Genomic DNA, 13553 nt, shown 5'->3' with positions numbered 1-13553 from the left:
CAGTCTGCTGGAAAGGAAAATAACCTAAAATATCAATTTTTTATTCTTATTAAAAAACTAAAAAATTTTTATTCTTATTAAAGAATAAAAAAATTTCTATTCTTATTCAAGGACCAAGAGAATCAATGTAGGGATATCCTTTCATAAGCCAAACAGACAGCAAATCATCCTTGAAATATCTCGCCATCTTTTTCAACTATCCCTCAATAAAACAGGGGACAAAAATAAGACCAAATCACCAAGAATATCACTTTTCTCACTCTACAGGCTTCCTGCAGCAAATTTACAAATTTCACTTATATTTTCTTCAAAAGACAACAAATAGTCCCAAATACCACAACACTCATTTCTCAGCTATGCTTCAAACACACATTTCCAGAGATCAGCTAAAAATCTTGGTCTATGTGGTTTTAGATACATCCAAAACAAACAATGTGGGAACAATACACATACTACCACACTCCTTCTCTGTTAAGGACATCAGCAAGCTCCCACACTTTTCTTTGGTCCCCAACAGTTTCCAGCACCTTCTGTGGGGCCATCAAGGTGACTCAGAATATCTACTATCTCCTGATTACTCACTAAAAAGGCATAGAAAGAACATCAACGCAAATACAATGATTATCTCTAGCACCTGGATTTTGGTCTTGAAATGTCAATCCTCAGTAAAACAAACAAAAAGAAAAGAAAAAAATAAGGCTTAAAAAGATAGTGATGGGACCAAAGAGATAGTTTTGGAGTTAAGGTACTTGCCTTGCACGTGCTGGCTTGACCCCGGATTCCCAGAAGTGATCCCTGAGTGCAGGGCCAGGCTGGGATAACCAAAAAATGACTGAGGGCTCACTGCACCTCCACAGTGTCACAGACTGCCAGATGCTGTGGTGATCCTTGGTGCTGCAATCAAATGTGCAAAAGTCTCCATCAACTAGGCGCCTCCAGCAGACAAGGAAGGGGGCGGGGGATGGGAAGTGGGCTAGAATATCCTACTGCTCTACCACAAACCAGAACTCCCAGAACACTTCCCCAACCATCCCCCATGGTTCTTCCACACATGATGAGCTCCGCAGCCCCCGTGTCACTGCCACCAGCATCCTGCAGCACATCTTTCCTCAACTGGGAGACAGAGTTACTCTCCATCCTCAGCTATCTGGATAGTGCTCAGTCACAGGTCACAATATTTATCGTTGTCTCCCTGATCAGAAGCATCAGCACTGAGGGCTTCTCATGATTATGACCCACTAGATACAGGGTCCTCACCTTCTGAGTGGCTGTTTCCTTCCTTGGCTTTTTTTTTTCCTTCATTTCAGTCTCCTCAACCACACTGTCACTGTCACTGTCATCCCGTTGCTCATCGATTTGTTCGAGCTTGGCACCAGTAACATCTCTCATTGAGAGACTTATTGTTACTGTTTTTGGCATATCCAATACGCACGGGTAGCTTGCCAGGCTCTGCTGTGCGGGCTCCATACTCTCGGTAGCTTGCCAGGCTCTCAGAGAGGGGCGGAGGAATCAAACACGGGTCTGCCACGTGAAAGGCGAATGCCCAACCGCTGTGCTATCACTCCAGCCCACACAGGGATAAAACCACAAAGATGCCTCCCAGATTCCAGCTACAGGAAAAGGAACTGATATGGTCTCAGGACCAGAGAACAGACTGTGCCGAATCTGGAAAAGTCAGTCATTCTCTCCTTGCTTCTGAACCTATCGCTGGGTCACTCTGTCTACTGCCAGAGTAAAAGCGAGCAGTTCTCTATGAAATGGAGAACACTACATCCTGGGTACTCAGTGACGGCCTCCTTTTCTCGATGTGGCAACAAACCCACTCTCAATGAAGCAGAGTCCAACCGGCAAAGCAGCCCCTGAACAAAAGGCAATTCTGTTTTCAGCTTTGCTACTCAGCCAGAACACTGCATCTTATCATCTGCTGATAACTGCCTTCGAAGGGGTCCTCCTTGAACTCTCCCACAATGAGACCTGCCTCTAATGAATAACTCCACCTATCTCCTCAGCTCCAGAGTGGTCAATACATTTCCAACTGACTCCAAGTTTTTCCACCCAACAAAAAGGCTAGCAAAAGCTTAACACATGCTCCAAAAATGCCTGCGTCCTCAGATTTAGATGAAGCACACTGTGGCTGTCGCATTCTCTACCAGGATCCCCTTGCCTGGGTTGTCCAGGGACTGGAAAGTTTTCTTGTTCTGGTTCAGAACAGCTATACATTCAGATCTCTCTGAAAAGGAGATCTTAACTGAGTCCTCTCATCTTGCACCAATTCAAGAAGAGTCAGGCAAAGTCTTCAGACTTGGAACTTCTGACCCTGGTGACAGCCTCAATAAGCAGCCCCTCGAAGCCCAAAGAGAAGAGAGACAGGCACAAGCGCAGACACAGACACAGGCATGCAAACATGTATAAACACACAAGGGTATGCATAAACATCCATACACACACATCCCCCACACATAAACACATTGGTAGGTTTGTAAGGCAAGAGGACGAGCATGGAAGGTTAAGCAACAAACTATGGACAAACAGGTTGCAAGAGATGAAGCTGAAGAGACAGAAGGAGATTGTCACATTTACCTTGAAGACCTCTCTATTGCTTGGACCACTACACCCCCAAGGCCCAAGTTCTTTGGGAAGTTTGTTTGGGGGGCTACACCCCACTGTGCTCAAGGATCACTCCTAGCTCTGTGCTCAGAGATCACTCCTGGCAGGCTCGGGGACCATGTGTGGTACCAGGATCCAACCTGAGTTGGCTGTGTGCAAGGCAACCCTACCTATTGTACTATTACTCCAGCCCAAACACCTATTTATAGCCCAGTTTTTGTAAAAGAATGCAGCCAAGGCTTTTTTTTTTTTATCAAAATACCTCCTAATCTATTCACATTATTGTGTGACTTAAACAAGATGATAGGTTAAAAAAGCAAACTACAATGACAGGCTGACTTAAAGACAGGTCTGACTTCCTGTAAACAGCAGATCTGCATTAACGTAGGAAGCATGTCATAAACTGAATATCATAAACTCAAACTCAGTGGAGCTAAAAGGAGGAGTATCCAAAATGAGATGGAAGCAAGCCAGGATTGCAGATAAGATACAGCACATTGACCCTAGTCTATTCTTCACTAAGAGGTAAATCTGTGCAAAAGATTCCAAGTTTATGAGAGGATGAGGAGACCAAGTTCGGTCTTGCTTTCCTCCAAAGGAAAAGTTAACTGGCCCGAAAATACTAAAACTTGTTTGAAGAAAGCATTCCTGAAGTTGAAGAATAACTCAACAAACAGGCCGCACTTCTAAAGAATTCCCATTGTTAGCAAAACACAATAGAACACAAGCTCCCTGAGAGAAAGGACTATCCACGCCTTGTTTCTGTTCTTCCTGACAGTAGATGGTAGATATGCAAAAAAAAAAAAGAAGAAGAAAAAAACTGCTGCGTGTGGACTGAATACATAATTGAATCTAAGATTAAGTTAAGCAACAAGTCAATAAGAATTGCAAGTAGACACCAGATGATACCAGTTCCTGTTCCTATTTTACAGATAAAAGGTGTTTCCAGGTGTGAACAACTATTTGAGTTACTGCACACTTGCAAAACTAGATAGAGGAAGTCCCTTGGTTTCTTCTTTCCTATTCACTTTTTCTCTCTTGGAGAGATCTAGGTTTCGGGGTCCTGATCATAATCCTCCTAAAGTATTCTGTGACTGTGACCCTCACCACTGCCAACCTCTTCAGCATCACCACCTTCACCTACAATTCACCACACCCCAAACTCAACAAAGCTTCAGTTCAGTGCTCCCACAGTGCCACAAGCATATATCTTATCGTACATGTGACAATGAATTGCAACCATTTGTTAATATGTCTGTAAGCTCCTCCTGGAGAGAAAGAATCCTGCCCTACTTGCCCCTTTATACCAAGAATAATGCTTGGTATATAGCCTGAATGCTACTGGACCTGAATAAAATGTATTCTCTCTGCCACCAAATCATTTCTTCTTCCAAAGAGCCAGAAATATCCATGTATTCACATAAGATATCAGAATAAAGCCAACTTAAGAATTGGTTAAAGAGACCAATTGAATACAAAGAAAGAAAACTGAGCATGACAAGCTGACATGAAGTCAAAGGCAGTCCCGCTATTTTTACATTTTAGAAAATGGATTGGGGGGGGGGTAGGAGCAATAGCACAGCAGGCAGAGCATTTGCTTTGCACACGGCCAATCCGGGTTCAATTCCCAGCATCCCAAATGGGCCCCTGAGCACCGCCAGGGATAATTCCTGAGTGCAGAACCAGGAGTAACCCCTGTGCATCACCAGCTGTGACCCAAAAAGCAAAAAAAAAAAAAATGTATCAAGGGAGGACTGAAGAAATAGTACAGTGAATAAAGCACCTACCTTGCACAAAGCTGAGCAGGTTCAATCCCCAGCACTGCAGATGGTTCCCTGAGCCCCACCAAGAGTGATCCCTGAACAAATAGTCAGCACCTAAGCCATAAGGACAGACAGATGTGGCCACAAAACCAAAATAAACAAGAACAACAAATCAATAAAGAGAAACTTTCTAAAAAAGAATTGCTTACAATACCAGTCCCTATACATGAATTACAATCTTTAAAATCACAGAACATGGAAGCCAGGAAGAGAGCTCTAAGCACTCGGGCATATGCCTGGCAAGGTGTAAGCCCCTTGGTTCCACTGCATGTTCAGCCCCCAGCACCACCAGGAGTGGCCCTGGTGGCAAGATCCAAGCAACACTGCACCACCAGGCCCTAGTATTGAACCATTAGGTCCCCAGGTGATTATTATGCACTACCTGGGAATGCTCACTCATCTGCTGGAAGAGAAATTTCAACACAATAATGGAACTAAAGAACAAATTTCCCTGAATTCACAAGTACAACCTTGGAAATCTCACTCCAGTGAGAGATTCATGACCAGGTATTCATGACCAGGTCAAATTTAAAGTAAACAGTTTTTACACTGAAATCAAGAGACCCGAACTTAAACAACTGAACATAGAAAGGTGTCTATCAAGAGGGCAGGCTCTCGAGGACGGGCATGGGGAGTAAGGGAGGGAACCTGGGAATATTGGTGGAGGGAAGTTGACACTGATAGTGGGAACGGTGCTATAATATTATATACATGTCTAAAACTCAACTATAAGTAACTTTATAAATCACTGTAACACTGTAGCACTGTCCTCCCATTGTTCATCAATTTGCTCGAGCAGGCACCAGTAACATCTCCATTGTGAGACTTGCTGTTACTGTTTTTGGCATATCAAATACACCACGGGAAGCTTGCCAGGCTCTGCTGTGTGGGAAATCGCAGTGCCTTAATAAATATATATAAATATACAGCAGAATTCAAACAAAAAGAATAGCTTTTAGATCATTTTCTACTAAACAGTCTGATCTACCTGATTGAGGCATGTACATGTTTGTTCTTGTTCTATTACATTTTGAAAATATCACCACCAAAGCAAATATTCCTAATGTAAAGTATAACCCAAATCCATGCCTGTGATAAAAATAGTGCTCTTTCAGTTCTGGAAGAAATGTAAGTTTATATGAACATCAAATTAAAGTTTCTAAAGCACTAGTCAAATAATAGGAGCTAAAATCCACATATTGGTCCCATCCCCATAGGTCAATAACACAAAACAATACCACTAGTTTGAAATCATATCAACCAGCTAATGTAAATGTCTGGGAATTTAAATAAAAACACCACTACCCACTTCTTACACAAACACATCAGAATACACCCATTTAAGAAATAAAGTATAGTTCTTAAATATATAACCTTGAGCTCCTTCAGTTCAACTTACTGAACGGTTTAACATGCCAAATCCAACTTCTCTTGCAGAAGAAAAAAATCATCAGCTAGAAGAATCACTCTTCAGCTGGAAGAATCACTCATTACAATTGTTTCTAAAATATTTATAGAAGAGAGGAAAAAGCAACGAACCAAATCTCCTTTAATCATCTGTCTTCTTGGTAGTCAGTCCAGCATCACCAGACTCAAGGGCAATAAAAAAAGATTTAAAAAATAAATTAAAAAAAAAAACATGCCCATCTAGCTCTACCTTTGACATGCAGCAATCAAGTCATCCTTTCCCACCTGGCACAGAGACCTGGGGTCCGAGAGGAAACCTCAAGACCTGCTCACCACCTCTCCCAAATGGGTCTCACCAAGGTTCTCTCCATATTAAAGATAATGTGCTCGACATCTTAGCTGAAGAGACTTGTCTGGAAAAAAGGTTAGGGTCACACCTGCTGGTGCTGAGCTGACTCCCAGCTCGGTGCTCGGGGGTCACTTCTGATGGTGCTTGGGTATGGAACCGGGGTCAGCTGCAGGCAAGGCAAGCACCTTCACCTCTGCAATTGTCTCTCTGACTTGAAAGATGAATTGAAGTCAGTGACCGGAAAGAAGATACTTAAAGGAGCATTAGTGCGCAGATCTGAGCAAGTGACTTTTCTTGGAAGGAAACCATAAAAAGGATTTTCCGGCGTCAGTCCTTACCGCAATTTGCCAGGGTCTGAGCCTTTCTTCGCCTCCTCTCCTCTGGAATCCCCCTACATCTCAGGGGCATTAACCCCATTTCTAAACTAATAATAATTCTTTCCTTTCTGTGCTACAAATATCCAACCACAAAGGTTATGACATAAACCGAGTAAAGATCGCTGGTGGCCAGAGGGTCCTGTTTAAATTAGGATTAACTAGCAGGCCCTTCCCTAAACAAAATAAAAGACTTTCTTGGTCAGCAGTGTCTGGGAAGTGATTTTCAACCCATATACTCAAAAGGCCTCACAAAATCCAGAGGAAGCACAACAGCATCATTCACTTTTACTAAATTGTGTTTTATAAAATAAAAAAAAACAACAACAGTCTCCTTGAAGGTTAATCAAGGGAAGAAACCACAAATTCCTATATTCTGTAATCGTGTCAGAACTTAGTTCCAGAGGTGGCAGGACCCCAGAACGCAACAGAATTCACTTCTCCGAACAGAAAGTGGGTGAATAAAAGCCTCATCAGCTCTCAATCACTTCACGCCTCACTATATCACCATATGCATGACTCAGTGTCCTGCATCTCAGGGCTAAACAATACTTTCCCTTCCCTGCCAGGTGCAGAACAATTCCTAAAGTAACATCCACGTCCCTCACCCCCAGTTTACCATCTTGGATCTTTACCACTCTTCATTATACCAGGCTTGACTCCATCTTCACTCTCCACCATTCATCTTTTTTAAAGACACATCACTTGCATCCTTTACATGCCTTGCGTGATGTCTTGCCCAGAATCAGAATTTAATTCTCCATTCCCTGGCATGCCCAGCATTCTTCTTGGCTTCTAGCAGCCCCCATGTTGCAGGATACAGCTGTCATAGACTGAAGCTGGCTGGTCCTCCCCCACCCTTCACTGCACCCCAGCTCTTTCTAGAGTCTCTTCTTTATCACTCTATCTTCTTTATCACATATGCTATTTTGGAAGGAATTAAGTGTTTATTGAATAAATACCTCCTCCCTGCCCACTTCTGACTTTCTAAGATATCCAGAATAGTTCTCTGTGAGATAGGTAAGTAAAAACTCTATAGGGACTTTGGGGGTAACGTGATATGTAAAACCAACTAGAATGATGAAATAACAAGGCCAGAATAATTGGACTTTAAACCAAGATGATGGTTATGTTCAAGTTTTTATTAATCACACTTCACTTTTAAAATAAGTCACATCCCCCAAGTGTGTTCACACAAAGCTACCAAGGGAGCAATGATCTCAACAACAACAAAAGTTCAAGGCCTACAGGCCCCACATCAAGAGGGGACTTTAAATTGTATATCTCAAAATGATTTCGAGTGTTGGTATTTGGAGCCTTGCAAGTGAAAAGAACACACTACTTTCTGTCCAGGAGGCAAGGTCCCTTACTAAGCACCTGAAAGCAGACGCCTGACCCTAAGGATCACTCATGACAAACTGAGCGTCATGAGATATCAAGAAATAGAGACTTCAGAAGGGAGTTTTCTTTCTTTTGACTTTTTCCAGCAAGTCTAACAAACGGATGCCATAAGACTTATCCTTTTGTTTCAACAAATGACTTTTTGGAAAATATCCACTTCCCAATGGGAATGAAAGTTTCAAAGTGCAAATTGCTGAAACTTTCGATCCTCCCTCGGTTAGAGAGCTGCTCGTCCTTCCATCAAAGGTACCCAGAGATCTAGGGTGCCCACAGGCAGGGAGGCAGCTGCTCCCCCCTAGACACAGCCATGCAAAGGGAAAGTGGCTCCCGTTGTCCACTACTTAACTTCACCTCGATGTCCAGGCTAAGCAGGCGCACACGCTCTAAATAATAGGAATAAGGGAAGGAGAAATGTTTACCGATGCCCTTGGGGAGAGGAAAGAAAGTTTCCCTCCCAGGAATCAGTCTCCGATTTTTTTCTTCTACTTTCTTGGAACTAACCCAGTCATACTTCCTTTACTTTCTGCGGTTCTAACTTGGGTATAACAAACCCCCTCACCCCCGGTTTCTACTTATTTTGGGGGATGCGTCAGCAGAGCTCTTGTGTCCCCTTCTTTCCAGAGCAGGATCCGGAGAGACCAGCTGACCCGACAGGCTGAGGTCGCACCACTAGGGGGCGCGGCAGCCACGGAGGGCTCACGGGATGACAGCCCAGGGGGTTCAGGCCCGTCCTAGGCGGGCAATTGCCCGCCACACACTCTTGCCTCTTTCTCTGGCCACTTGGACTTCTTCGCCCTCCTGTTAAATGATGTCAAGAAGGATGCTGCCTTAATTTCCTTAACTTACGTTGCATTTGGGGCATATCTGCTGACTTTTACCAACCCTTGGAGAATCAAGTACGTAGAAAACATAGCTGGCATTTTACCCGTGGTCATGCATTTTGGTGCGATTTCGTTCTCTCCAAACAACTTTAATTCCAGTGCATTACCCCTACTCCTTGAGGCTTACTCTGCTACTTGACAAGGGAATCGCTTCTTACAAGCGGTTTTTCCAATACGGACTCCCTGAAGCCAGAACTGCAGGATTGCAGATCCTTGTCTTGGCAAACTGTGTTTTGCAAACAGGTGGGAAATATAGATTTGTTAGAGCTTGGAAGGAACAGTGGGTTTTGCTCTAGGAACCGAAGCTACGCGTTTTCAAAATCCACGTTTGCATCTATCACAATGAGAAACAACGCATTCATAGTGAAACTTGAACCAGAACCCGCTGGAAACCAGTCTTTACAAAAAAGCTCATAGACTTCAACATTTAGGGGGGAAAAATAATAAAATAAAATAAGGAGCAGCAGCAAGCAAAGAGCAAGCGAACTCAGGCCGCAGGCTGAAAGCAGCAAGTCCTGGATGCCTTCATCCTAACACATCGCAGGCCAAACGGCAGCAAAGAAAAACAAGAATAAAGTTTAAATGCCTTCACAACAAACCAGTCCTGCACAAACCCATGGAGCCCGTCGATTTCAAAACCGCCAACTCAAAGCCAGGTCCCTCCCTTGCCTTACATTTCCCAGTTACTCACTAAGCGCATTTGTGGAGCGGTCGGACAGAAAAACTTGAGTTTAAAGTCCTCAGCCCCGGAGAAGACAACTGAGTGGCGGGTGAGAAGCATGTGGAGCAGGAGCTCGGCGCTGCCCGGCGCGGGGACTCCCCACCCCGGGCAGTCTACGTCCACCCGGGCGCCATTTGGGGGTGGGGGCATTTGGAGGAGCCCCCGCACGCTTTCCAGTGCCCCCCCCCCGACCCCGACCCAGGTAACTGGAGGCCACCTACGTGTCACTTGGGCGGGCTCCGGCAGTGGGCACTGCGCATGCAGAGGGCCCCGCGGCGCACTGACCTGGCTGGGGGGACCGAAGAGCCAGATTCCCAACTTCCCTCCCGGAGTCCGGTCCACTGGATGGCAGAGGAGGCCAGGAGAGCCTCGCCTCCTGCAGGCGGGAGCGCGTGCGTGCGCCACACACGCGCGCGCGCACACACACACACACACACACACACACACACGATCCCGGCACCGACGAGAGCGCGCGCGCGTGCACGCTCACGCACTTGCACACACACACAGACACACAAATGGGCGCGCGCGCGCGCGCACACACACACACACACACACACCAACACTGGCACCGCCTCAAAGCCCCTGTGCCCCGGGACAGCGCGGTCGGAGCTCGCTCCCCGACCCCGCCCTGCCAGCCTCTTTACCTGCGCCCCCGCCGCCGCGCGCCCCGCTCCTGCCGCGCCCGGGCTGGCCTCGGACTGCGCCGTCCGCCCCGCCGCCTCCGCCCCGCGGCCGGGCGAGTCCGGCCCCTCCGCCCGCCCCTCGGCCGTGTGCCCGGAGTGGTGGGGCCGCCCCCCTGCGCCCACCTCGCCGGGGTCCCGGGAGGAATCCGCAGCGCCGGGGCCCAGGACGCCCCGGATCGGGACGGCAGCAAGCAGGGGGGTCGGGGAGCCGCCACTTGGGGGAGCGTCGGCCGGGGCGGCGCTGGGGCGCGCTGGCAGGGTCGGCGGGGGGAGGGGGCGCCGATCGGGGCAGCAGTCGGGCCCCTTTCTTCCTCCGCCGCCTTCCTTAACTTCCACGTAACATGAGTCCCGCAGCTCTGCTCCCCCTCTTACCTGGGGACGATACCCCCAGAACCCCCAAAGCTCAGAGCTCCTCCCTCCCCCGCCCTCCCCCCACCCCCCATTCATTTGCTCAACTTCCCGCCCCCCGCGGTGGGCGGTGGGGAGGAGGAGCGGCTGGGTAACCAGGCCTTCCCCCTTCACTCCCCAAACCCCATCAGACACACCCACCTGGGGGAGACCAGCGGCCGCGCGCCCGGGATCACCCACCCTCACCCCGTCCCCAGCTCACTTCTGCGCCGTGGGCTACCCCACGCGTGGCGTTTTCATCTTGCCGCTCTACCTAGCCCACTTGGATCGCTCGGGAAGACCGCGCCGGAGCACGCACACACACACACACACACACACACACACACACACACACACACACACACACACACACACTAAAATAAAGAACTTTTCGGTCCAGGAGATCCAGTCGTAAAACTTTCCAGAAGTTCCCTCCCGCCTACACCGACCTCGCTTCCCGCCCGGTGCAGACTCTCCCCTGGAGGCTGCACAGCCCCGAGCCGCGCTGGCGTCGCCGCTGGCAAGGAGGTGGTCCAGGTTTCCGAGTCCGCGCGGGGCCGTGCGCGCGCCGGGGCTGCCCCAGCTCTCCATCCCCACGCTGGCAGCCTCTCTCCGGCGTTCCCGGGGCAAGCGCGGCCAGCGCCAACCCCCGGCGAGAGATTCATCAAAGGCGGGGAATGCACACCTGGACGTGTGGGCGGGAGCGGCGCGGGGCGCGGGCCTGGAGGTGGGGGTTGCTCTTGCGGGGAGCGGAGACCCCCCTATAGATGCGCCGCACCCTGTCCCGGGGTGGTGATGCCCGGGAAGGCGAGGGATGGGTGGGTGGGGTGTTTTTTTTTTCTCGGGCCATGCCCTCTCCACCTCGTCCTGCCACCTCCCACCCTGGGCTTCCCGGGATTTTCCCCGAGTGTCGCGGATTCTCGGCCTCTCGCTTGCCCTGCCGGGGGCCTTGGGCAGCCAAAAAACCCCGGCCACGCGGGGAGGACAGCGGGGGGGGGGGGGGGGCGCGGGCGGCCCGGAGCCCCTCGGAGCTCCCTGGCAGGAAAGCGAGGCAGCGAGGCGGCGTGGGCGGGCTGCGCTGGGGGTGCCGGCCCGGTAATCTTGGGCTTTGGGGGGGTCCGAGAGGTCACTGCAGACCGCAGCGGGCGGGGAGGGGGAAGACCTCCCGGAGGCGATGGAAACTTTTCAAGCGTTCAGCGACTCGGGCTTCCGAGGGAACCGGGCCTGCGCCGGCCGGTGACTGCTGAGAACCACCGTGACGGGGTTCGCCTTGCGGTTTTTCACAGGATGCTCAAGGCTGAGCCCTGGCGGCTGGTCAATTCTATCTGCTAGTCGTTTCCTTTCGCAAACAATCTACCAAATGCCCCCCCCAGCCCCTCCCCTGACCGTGCAGGAGTCTGCTTGCTCGCTCACTCTCATCTAAAAATTTTTTTAGTGGGCATTCAAAAATGCACGGTGCTCTGTGTTTATACAATGTGTACAAAAATGCATGAAACGCTTATCCTACAGACAAATTCGAAGGAGTGATATGCGGAGACGAAAAGGAAAATAAATTTTTGGCGAAAGCCATAATAAGAAAGTATATGTACTGTGTGCTGTGGAAGATCTTTGATTTGTGGAATTGGAATAAACTATTAATCTTTCCAGAAAATAAAAAATAATAAAATTATAATGAAACATTTAAGAAAAAAGAAAGTATATGGAAAGTAAAAATGAACACTAAAAGTAGGCTTTTGTTTTCAATGTCACACAGAAAAATCACTTCTCTACTTCCCCTCCTTATTATACGCCTCACTTTTTATTTACTGTTGGTCTTCTCAAGAGCAACATTTCTACTACGTACTGAAAAGAATATTTAGAAGTTTTATTTAAATAGTCATCACATTAACACTTATTTTAATTAAATTATTGTATTATTAAGCACATTATGTTATTACCAAGTAATAATTTTATTATTGCTATTATTTTATTTTCTTATAAGTTATTACTAAGTATTAAGTAATAACTTATTACTTGGTAATATTTTTAGTGTTTATTTAAAGTATAATTAGTAATTTTAAGTAGCACTGTGCCACTGTCATCCTGTTGTTCATCAATTTGCTCGAGCAGGCACCAGTAATTGTCTCCATTGTGAGACTTGTCATTACTGTTTTTGGCATATCAAATGCGCCACGGGTAGCTTGCCAGGTGTGGGCAAGATACTCTCTCCGTAGCTTGCTGGGCTCTCCAAGGACAGAGGAATCGAACCCGGGTTGGCCGAGTGCAAGGCATACGCCCTACCCACTGTGCTATCACTCCAGTCTTTTAAGTATTTTAAGTATTTTATTTCAAATTATCTCAACATCTTATCCTTCCTCATAAGTCAGAGATAAAGAGAAAATAAATCTGCTACATTTAGTGAAAATACATGTAGTGTACTTCACTACATGTAGTGAAAATAAATCACTACATTTCAATATTTTCTAATAACTGATTTTCTTCTGTGCCATTTTAAGGAAAAATGGTCACTTGTGCTCTGTTTATTTGCCTTGATTGCTCTGTCTTCCTTTCTAGCATCCAGTGAGAGTTGGGGCCACACTTAGTATTTTATATTCTAGAATGCTAAGTTCTTTGCTATCAGGCACTTTATTTCTTCTCTGTTTGGTCTGTGATAGCCTGACATGAAATAAGAATAAAATCTGAGGTCAATCCAGACAGACCATCTTCCTAGCAAGTGTGGGCACATGTGAATGAACCTGTTCTACAGCCATCTTTGTGTCAGTAATTTTAACTCAAGTATAGTTGTAAGCCTGGTGTCATAGGAGAGAGAAAATGAAACCCAAGACTCAATCCAGTTTAGCACAGAGATTTGGCCATCAAAACTAGTCACGTGTTCCCAATGAGCCAATTTCCTCCACCGTAAAAGGCCAAGATTGCA

At 47.3% G+C, this 13553-nt stretch overlaps 1 protein-coding gene across 9 annotated transcripts in view; it reads right to left on the bottom strand.

Annotated features, from left to right (window-relative positions):
* The window catches only part of LPAR1 (lysophosphatidic acid receptor 1), a 149743-nt gene extending 138523 nt beyond the window's left edge, over positions 1-11220 (bottom strand). The window contains exons 1-2 of one of the 9 annotated variants that reach the window (XM_055135409.1): positions 10211-10257; positions 4395-4484 (exon numbers count right to left, since the gene is read on the bottom strand). The gene's annotated coding sequence lies outside the window, so the exon portion shown is untranslated. The other 8 variants (XM_055135418.1, XM_055135389.1, XM_055135401.1 and 5 more) reach the window with 8 other exon arrangements.
* Between the last annotated feature and the right edge of the window lie 2333 nt (positions 11221-13553).

The sequence above is a fragment of the Sorex araneus genome, chromosome 1 (genome assembly GCF_027595985.1).
Source record: "Sorex araneus isolate mSorAra2 chromosome 1, mSorAra2.pri, whole genome shotgun sequence".
Classification (NCBI taxonomy): Eukaryota; Metazoa; Chordata; class Mammalia; order Eulipotyphla; family Soricidae; genus Sorex; species Sorex araneus.
The sequence above is the reverse complement of the archived record's forward strand: the minus strand, read 5'-3'. Positions and strand labels throughout refer to the sequence as shown.